A 9,406-nucleotide genomic window follows, 5' to 3' on the forward strand; every position below is an offset into this window, starting at 1 on the left:
TGTCGAGTGGTAGGGGATCCAGGCTGGTGGTGAGATGCTTATAAGAGTGAAGGAACATGTGGTTTATCTGACATACTCATTTGTCAGAATCAGGAAGAACTTTCACAGCTCCTTCATCATTTAAATATTGATTAAGTTTCTTCCTTGTGCTGGAAACGGTGGACAAAAGACAGGTGCTGTCTCTCTTCTCCTGGTGGAGCTGGGTGAAAGGGTTCCATGCAGCAGAAATATGAATAAAAGTCCTTCATCTAGAAAGAGTCTGTCCTCAAAGGTGACTTGCAAAGAGGTAGTAGGGCTGCAGCAAATAGGGGGCAGGGATTGCAAAACTGAGGGTGCAGGGGGCAGCAGGCAGATCACTAGGGGCCCCGATGCTGTGTGAAGAATTTTGGATTTTATTGCCAAGGACAGGGTGTATATAGCCAGGTTTGCTGCTGCGTAGACCTTGGGAACACCAGGCAGGACACAGCTGCATTACCAAAACACCCTCATTATTTGAGGATAACTGGTATTGCTATGGAGCTGGGCCCTTCTGAGAAACTGAAACACTGTGAAGACCTCCTCTTCAAACACCAGTTCTTGCAATCAAGTTAGAAAGATTTCAGACGTGTCACTTAGAGTAATAGGAATGAGTTTATTGAAGGAAGAGGAAAGGGGAAAGAATATACTCTCGAGGGAGAGAATGGATCCTCTCAGACAGGAGAGAGACAATGTGCCTCCCTTGCACTCTAGTTTTACTGGAGATCCCAGAGAAGTTTCCAGAGAGTCCTGCCCAGGTCCACCTTTTGACTTTTGACTGACAGCAGGGTAACATCAGGGGACTTTTAAATCCCCACTGTCAGGGCAACTCTAGGTCCACCTTGGCCCATGCTGACAAGTTCTAATTAGATTCTTAACTATACATTCTTACAGATTGTATGGTTAGGAGGAACTATCCTTATCTCCCAGAGTTTCAGGATCTGGTCACAAAATTCTCCTCCTTCAGGGTAACTTGTGTTCCTCTTATCAACATTATTTTGGACCTGCATTTCTTCTTCAGTGAACAGGTAGTTTGTTGAGGAATGTGACATATCCTGTCCACTGAGGCCAGGCAGGGCTGCAGCTAAATTGCTTCTTGGAAAAGAAAGCATGTGGGGGTCAGCACAATGGGCCCATTTTATAGATTTATTCTCTTAACCTCATGTTCCCACCATCCTCATTTGTCTGTTCCCTAACAGTATGGGGGGGCACTCAATGTAAAATGGAAGACCTAATTTCTTAGTGTGCAATTTAAAAAAAATATTCGATTAGTGTATTACTTTGAAAAATGATACAAGAAATTTTGAGCTGGGTGCAGTGGTGCACATCTGTAATCCCAGTGGCTCGGGAGACTGAGGCAGGAGGGTTGTGAGTTCAAAGCTAGCCTCAGCAATTTAGTGAAGCCCTAAGCAACTCAGTGAGACCCTGTCTCTAAATAAAATACAAAAAGATCTGGGGATGTGGCTCATTTGTTGAGTGCCCCTGAGTTCAATCCCTGGTACAAAAATAAAAAGAAGAAATTTTTTTTTTTTTAATAACTTTTTTTTTTTTTTTTTTTAGAATTTTAATATTTATTTTTTAGTTTTCGGTGGACACAACATCTTTGTTTGTATGTGGTGCTGAGGATCGAACCCGGGCCGCACGCATGCCAGGCGAGCGCGCTACCGCTTGGGCCACATCCCCAGCCCAAAAAGAAGAAAATTTGAAAAAAATCTTGTATATTTTGACAAACTTATGTAATAATTACTGGTTTGGGCTAGCTCTTTGAACAGAGGATGAATCAATTTTTCACTTTTTTGAGGGATGGGTACACTGGGTTTGAAAACATTACAAGATAACAGGATGCAGCACCCTCCTCTTTTGACTGTTGAAGCAGAATCATGAAAATATTCAAAGACTCATTAGTTTTCCCAAGGAGCTCTCTCTCTTATCCTTGATGCTCAAGCCAATCACCAAAGCTGCCTAGATCCTCAGTAGTCTTGCTGTTTTCTCTTCCTCAGCTGTAACCGTTTTAATTCTGTCAAGTTCTCCTTGGTCAGTGGCAGTGAAGCACAACTCCAATGTCACTTTCATCAACTCATGAAATCCTGCAAATGTAGCAAAATTTTCAGAGTCACAATTATTCTGTTTGTGCTGCTATAACAAATAATCACAAACTGGGTAATATGTCAGTCATAGAAACTGATTTCTCACAGTTCTGAAGGCTGAGAAGTCCAGGACCAAGGTGCCAGCTGGTTTGGTTTGGTCTTTGTCTCCAAGATGGTGCCTTGTTGTTGTGTCCTGTGGAGGGGATGAAGGCAGGAGGCAGAGGGTAAAAGCAGGTCAGACTCCCTCTGTCAAACCCTTTTATAAAGGCACCTAATCTCATTTGTGAGGGCCCAGCTCTTGTGGCTTAATCATCTTTTAATACTGTTGCATTGAGGATTAAGTTTCAACATGAATTTTGGAGGGACACAAGCATTCAAACCATATCAGCCACGTTTCGACCAATTTACATTGTATTTGCATGTACAGCAGGAATGGTTGATAGTTACAAGTTACTAATGTTAAGTGGGAAAGGATGTTGGACTGCAAACTCATGAATATTTTCATGTCATGATAACTTTGCTTCTTTCTGCAGCTTCCTATTACATCTCCTGAATAATGAATATTTGGAGAAAGAATGTCTCTTATAGTCCCAGAGGGAGAGGAGACAGTGACCATGGTGTTGGACTGAAAGGATGGGATTCTGGAGCTATTTAGGAATAAAATCAAAAGCATTTGGGGAGCGACTGGATATTAGAAGGGAGAAGGAATCAGAATGGCCCTTAGACTTGAGCAACCAAGAAACCAATTGTGTGGCTGCTGGAGGGGGAGGCCTGGGCAGAGGGTACTGGCTGGGAACAGGATAGCAGTCCTGCTCTTATGCCAAACGTGGGTGGCATAGAGAAGGCACCGGCAGCTTCCTGCTATCATTGTTGTTTTTGTTTTCTTAAGGTAGTAGACAATAAATGTTTGCTGATCCACTTGTTTGTGTCCCCCTGAGTTTTGGGTTAATTGTGTGGGCGGGTGATAATAGCTAATTATGAGGAGGTTTATTGAGGGCTTTCTCTGTGGCAGGCACTAAGCTAAGCATTTTATACATCTTATCTAATTTTTATCTTCATAACAACTTTAAGAAGCAGTGACTGTCTTAGTTACTGTAATGTTAAGTAGATGCTATTATATGAGGTAGGTCAGAGGGTGAGCCCAATGTTAATGAGGGGTGGGGAGAGGGTATGTTCAGAAGCAATTGGAAAGTGAAGATGAGGAGAGGCTGAGAAGACACATGTGGGTGGAAGATATGAGGACCATTCCTGGAATTTCTTGTTTCCCCTTGCAGGGAGGATTAGGGCATGTCTTTCAGCTGGTGATGATCACATTTACTTTGGCTTCTGAGTGGCCCTGCAGGGTATGGGTGAGGCAGCCACTTGTCACCTTGCTGGACTGGTCCTGGCTCTGGCACTGACTTTCTGACCTTGGGTGGTCACTTGAATGCTTAGGGGCTCAGCTATACTCATGAAGCAATGGGTATTAAGAACATGCTTTACCTGTGTCCAGAACAGGAAGGCAGGCTCAATACAATAAGTGCAGATGGCTGATGTGATTTCAGAGAAACTCTGGGAGGGTGAAGGCTGAGCCTAGAACATATCTGCCCCATCCCAATCTTCCTTTTGTAGAACTCACCTTGTCCAGAAACCGTTGGATTAACTGACTTAAACTCTACTTTAGCAGGATTTATTGTATGTGGGCAACTTTTAGATGTGGTTCATTAACCTGAAGTAGATTTGCAGGCTTAAAGGAGGCCACAGAGAGCTGGTGCTTTAAAGCTGACACAGTAGGTGGTGTTAACAGGGTAGACAGCTCAGGGCAGGGCAGGGCTCCAGAGCAGGGGCTCACGTTTGCAATTGTGAGCTGCTGCTCACAGAAGTGTTCCCTTTGGCTCCATGTTTTCTGTTGGAGTGGGGTAAAGAGACCTCTGTAGGCAGAGCCTGAGGTGCTGGCGGCAGCCCTATCTGTGGTTCTGGGAAGAGCTGAGGATCCTATTTTGCTCTGGATGTGGGGAGGCCAAGAAATTTTCCATTATGAGCAGAGAGGTGGTTGCTTTTGGGGGGAGACTTTACTGAAGTCACTTAAGCACATCTCCGGTGAGCTCCGCTAGTCCCTGGTTTTGGCACGGAGCACAGGTCTGAGATCTAAAATTGCTTTCATCTTCCTTAGGAGCCCTGGCCAGGGAAGTGTCAAACTAAATTTAGTCCAATCTGTTTACAACTTTGTCTAATTCAATAGTTTAAACGGATTTCAGAGTAACTCAGGTCCTTTGGGATAATTGTCCTGTATGAATCCCATATCCCTCTGCCTTTCTCCTCCTCGTCCCAAGATGGTGCTGGGCATGTGGGGAGCCACCCGCAGGACTGGCCCTGCCTGCGGAGGTGCGCTTGGTCTAATTCCCACTCTGGGCTTTCTGCTGGTGTCCCCTGCTGGCATCACATGGGTGACTTCTTGTCTTTTTCTTTGTGTGTGTGTGTGTATGTGTGTGTGTGTGTGTGTGTGTACTGGGGAATGAACTCAGGGCACTAGAACACTGAGTCACATCCCCAGCCCTATTTTGTATTTTATTTAGAGACAGGGTCTCACAGAATTTCTTAACACCTTGGTTTTGCTGAGGCTGGTTTTGAACTCGCGATCCTCCTGCCTCAGCCTCCTGAGCCCCTGGGACTACAGTCGTGTGCCACTGCACCCGGCTCTTTTCCTGTTTTGAGGCCACAGGGGAACTGAGGGGTTTCTGGAGAGCCAGCTTGGTATCTCTGTCCAGCCATGATTCCCACTTTTCTAACCCTGTGGGAAGATGCCCGGGCCTATGCAGGACTTCTCTCTAGAGTTGTTTTCTCTGAGTCCCAGTTGATAAGGGGCCAAGAGGTCCTTGTTCCTCTGTGCCCACTTCAACCCAGACAGGCACCTCCTCCCTGCTCTGAAGTTTAGAATCCTACCCGTCCTGCTCTTTCCAGTATCATTTCTCTGAATCTTATTGGCAGATGGGGTGGAGAAAGAGAGAGGCTCACTTACTTACAGGGAATCTTAATCAAGACACTCAAGAGGTGCTCCAAAAATACTATGCCTACTGTTACATATATACTCAAGTGTATCTTTTATGTCCCAGCGTCCTCTCTACTTACCAGGAGACCATACACACAGCCTTGTGCTCCTTAATGACAGAGATGAGCTCTGAGAAATCTGTCCATAGGCCAGCATCACAGAGTGCACTTACACAAACCTGGTGTAAGTGAGTCCCTCGATGTGACCTTGTGATGCCATGGAGAGATGCAGTAAACACAAGATGTATGAAGCTTCTACTAGTATAACTTGGGATGCTATTTCACAATAAATTGTTTTTATAAGTAGAGAGCATACCCTGTAATAAAAATTACAGGATAGTAAATACATAAACCAGTAATGAGAACATTTGTTATCATTGTCAAGTATTATGTCTGTCTGTATGTACGGTACATAATTTTAAATGCTATATTTTCATATGACTGGCATATGTAGGTGCGGTAGGTGTGTTTACACCAGCACCACCATGAACACGTGAGCAATGTGTCATACCACAACATCATGATGGCTGAGATTGAGAAATTCTGTTCTAGCTGGATCGACTTGCAGCTTTATGCACCAAGAGAGGAGCTCTAAATTCTAAATCTGGTTCTAGTCATACACAGTATTAACACAGGCAGCTGTATCTTTCCCTGATTGAGATATCCACCACAAGTACATGGACACAATTCAACTCTGTGGGGCTAAATCAAATCATCAGACTTTCTTGCTGGTATCTGAGGTATGAATTTTCAAATCACTCCTGACACATTCACCTTGAAGTGAATTCACTCAGTAAAAATTTTGTGCTGGGGTCTATAAGAAGCATAAAATCTGTCATCTGCCCCCAGCCAACTTCCAGTCTAGTCAGAGAGAAGGGAATTGTGTTAGCTGAGCAAGAATAACCAAACATGCCTGTGCTTTAATGCAGCCCAAATGGCATGAATTAAATGCTGAAGGCTTGAATTAAATGCTGTTCACCAACAGGAGGGAGGGAATGAGCTTTCTATGATTGCTTAGCAGAGCTAAATTAGTGCCCTGTGCATAAAACCACGTAGAGTAGGCAAAGGATTTCTTAGCTGTGATAAAATATTGAAGATGGATTAAGAAAAACACAAGCATTTATTTTAACAGGGTCAAAATCTCTATGTTACATTCAGATGTGCAATCAGTGAAGGATTCTTTATTTTTCTCAACTATTTTCAGCTTGCCAGGGCCCCCCATGTCCTTTGGCCATGAGTGGGAGGAAGACACAGAGTTGCCTGTTAAGGTATTGTGACTCTGCCTGTTTCAGGTTTTTGTCTCCTTTGGATAAGAAGTCTTTCTTCTATTACTATTTTTGAGGGTGTTGTAAGTGGAATTTTTACGTTGCTTTCCCATTTAATTTATTAAATTTCAACATCCAGTGAATTTGGAGGTGGAGCTTTTGGGAGGTGATTGGGACATGAGGATGGAGCTCTTGTAAATGGGATTGGTCCCTTATAGAAGACATCATGGATACGGGGCGCAGTGGTGCATGCCTGTAATATCCCAGCAACTCAGGAGGCTGAGGCAGGAGGATTGTGAGTTCAAAGCCAGCCTCAGCAGATTAACAAGGCACTTAGTAACTCAGTGAGACCTTGTCTCTAAATAAAATATAAAAAAGGACTAGGGATGTAGCTCAGTGGTTAAGCATCCCTGGGTTCAATCCCCAGTCCCCCACTCCAAAAAAAAGACAACATGGAGAGTTACTATATCCTTTCTACTATGTGAAGACAGAGTGAGAAGTTGCCATCTATGAATTACCAAGTGGGTTATCACAAGGAACCAGCACCTTAATCTTGCACTTCCAGCTTCCAAAACTGTGAGATATAAATTTCTGTTGTTATAAGACATCCAGTTTGATATTTTGTAATAGTAGCACACATGGGCTAATATGGGTTGCTCACTTCTTAAAGGATTTCTACCCCGCCCCCCTGCTTCCCCAAGATGGTGCCTGGATATACGTCCTTCTGGCAATGGCGAGTGGGCAGCTGGTCTATGTGCAGCCTGGTATTGTCCTGGGTCCTTGCTAACTGGTGTGACTTGATGTGGCTGGTGTATTGTGTGAACTTTTTTCCTGGTTTGTCATGGTCCAGTGGACCATCCCTAGCTGATCCACCCCAACTTGAGTGCTTATTAGGGATGCCGACATGACACATCACCCTCTCTGTTCAGTGCTTGACTCATGGAGTCTACCTCACAGCCCCTGCAAAAGGATTAATCCACCATTTTCTTCCCTGCTCTCTGCTCAGTCATCAGATGATGGCTGAGGCAGACTTGAGGTGCTGTAAATCTTCTTTCACCTTCTCTCTGCCTCATTCCTTCACATTGCCATTTCTGTTCTGCTCCTGGATTCCTCTGTGGGTAGTAGGGCACAAGGGCTCTCTGCTTGAGCTTCCTCTTGAAACCATCTGGAGTTTTACCGCTGTTTCTACTCTAGTCATTATTCATCCTTGAGGTAAGGGAAGGGCTTCTGCAGAGGTTCCAATGTTTTCTTTCTTTCCTTTCCTCTTTCTCTTCTTCCACCTGTGGCCCAGAAGCAATTCCACTTGTTTATCATCCATAAAGAGGAGGAGGGCAGAAAGACACCATGTCCCTGGAATGCTACATTATTTCCCAGGAACATGGATGAATCAAGAAAACAAGGAGAGCAGTTGTGGGTCAGGATTGCCCAGATAAACTAGCAGGACACCAGCTCACTCTCATGCATGCTGGGAAATTAGGGCAAGTTAGTGTTATTGGTGGAGAGCTGCATGTACACCAGGTTGCTCAATGGGGTACTGGTCACACAAGGGGACAAATCAAGCTAAGTGGTTGCTACTTCTGTAACCTAACCTATAAACCCCCTCTCTGGTGTGACTGGTGAGGATGAATGCTGTCCCTGGGCAAAGCATGGAGAGGGATGGGAGCTGCTAGTTTGTGGTGAGGTGCCAGAGGCACTGTGTGCTGCAGAGATACACCTGTCCTGCCCGTTACCTCTGGACCTCCCCAGTAAGCATTTCTCAACAAACCCTTTAATCTCATATCCCATCTTGGTGACTTCTTTGGTCTCTTGGCAACCAATCTCATTGCCCTAGCCCAACTGGGTGGTAGATGGTAGAACTTCTTCCTTTGATGTTTGGGAAATTTTCTTGAGCTCTATCTAGAGTTCTTGCCACCCACCATTTATAATAACATGGTATGTTCAAATATTCAAGCTTTGGTTTTATTTATTTATTTTTAAAATTTATTTTCAAGATGAAGCCTCTCTTTGTTGCCTAGGCTTCTCTCCAACTCCTGGGCTCAAGTGATCTTCTTGCCTCAGGCTCTTGAGTAGTTGTGACTACAGGCACATGCCACTGTGCCTGACTTCAAGTTTTAATTTAATGTGTAAATTTGAATTAAGATATTTCCTTTTTATTTATTTAGTTTTTAAAAAAGTTTTTAAATTGATTTTTTAAAAAATAAATGACAGCGGAATTCATCACAATTCTTATTATACATATACAGCACAATTTTTCATATCTCTGTTTGTATTTAAGTATGTTCACACCAATTCGTGTCTTCAAACACATACTTTGGATACTGATGTCCATCACATTCCAAGATATTTCTTTATAAAAAAGTTAATCTTCATTCAGAATGATTGTCTCTTGGTAGATAGTAAAGTTTTTTTTCCAACAGGGGAGAAAAACACCTTCATTGTTGTGAATAGGGTCTGTCTGCTCCTTACCAGAAGTCCTGCAGCTCCCTGCTACAATGTATGAGGTGATCTAGGGGATTCTTATTTGAGGGGAAGAAAAAATTATTAAAAATTTAATTAATATTAAACTCATTACACATATAAGCAGAGTAAGCAGTTGGAAGAACAAAGTTCACATTTTTCTCAGAACTTCCCGGGAGGTCAGTGACCCAGAAGACCTCACGCTGACTTTCGTTGGCCTAAATCTTGCTCAATGAATGATTCTGTGAGTGGCCCAAACTCGACACCATGATTATCCTACTAATGAGAAGATGGTAACAACAATTTATTTATTTATTTATTTTTAATTTTATTTATTTATTTATTTTTTAATTTTTTATTGTGGGTTGTTCAAAACATTACAAATTTCTTGACATATCATATTCCACACTTTGATTCAAGTGGGTTATGAACTCCCACCTTCACCCCATACACAGATTGCAGAATCACGTCAGTTACACATCCATTGATTTACATATTGCCATACTAGTGTCTGTTGTGCTCCGCTGCCTTTCTCATCCTCCCCCCTCCCCCTCC

General features: G+C 43.3%; 1 protein-coding gene across 2 annotated transcripts in view; it reads left to right on the forward strand.

The window, feature by feature from the left end:
- The window catches only part of Capn8 (calpain 8), an 83,143-nt gene that overhangs the window by 25,625 nt on the left and 48,112 nt on the right, over positions 1-9,406 (forward strand). The window lies entirely within an intron of this gene.

The sequence above is a fragment of the Marmota marmota genome, unplaced genomic scaffold, assembly GCF_001458135.2.
Source record: "Marmota marmota marmota unplaced genomic scaffold, marMar, whole genome shotgun sequence".
Lineage (NCBI taxonomy): Eukaryota > Metazoa > Chordata > Mammalia > Rodentia > Sciuridae > Marmota > Marmota marmota.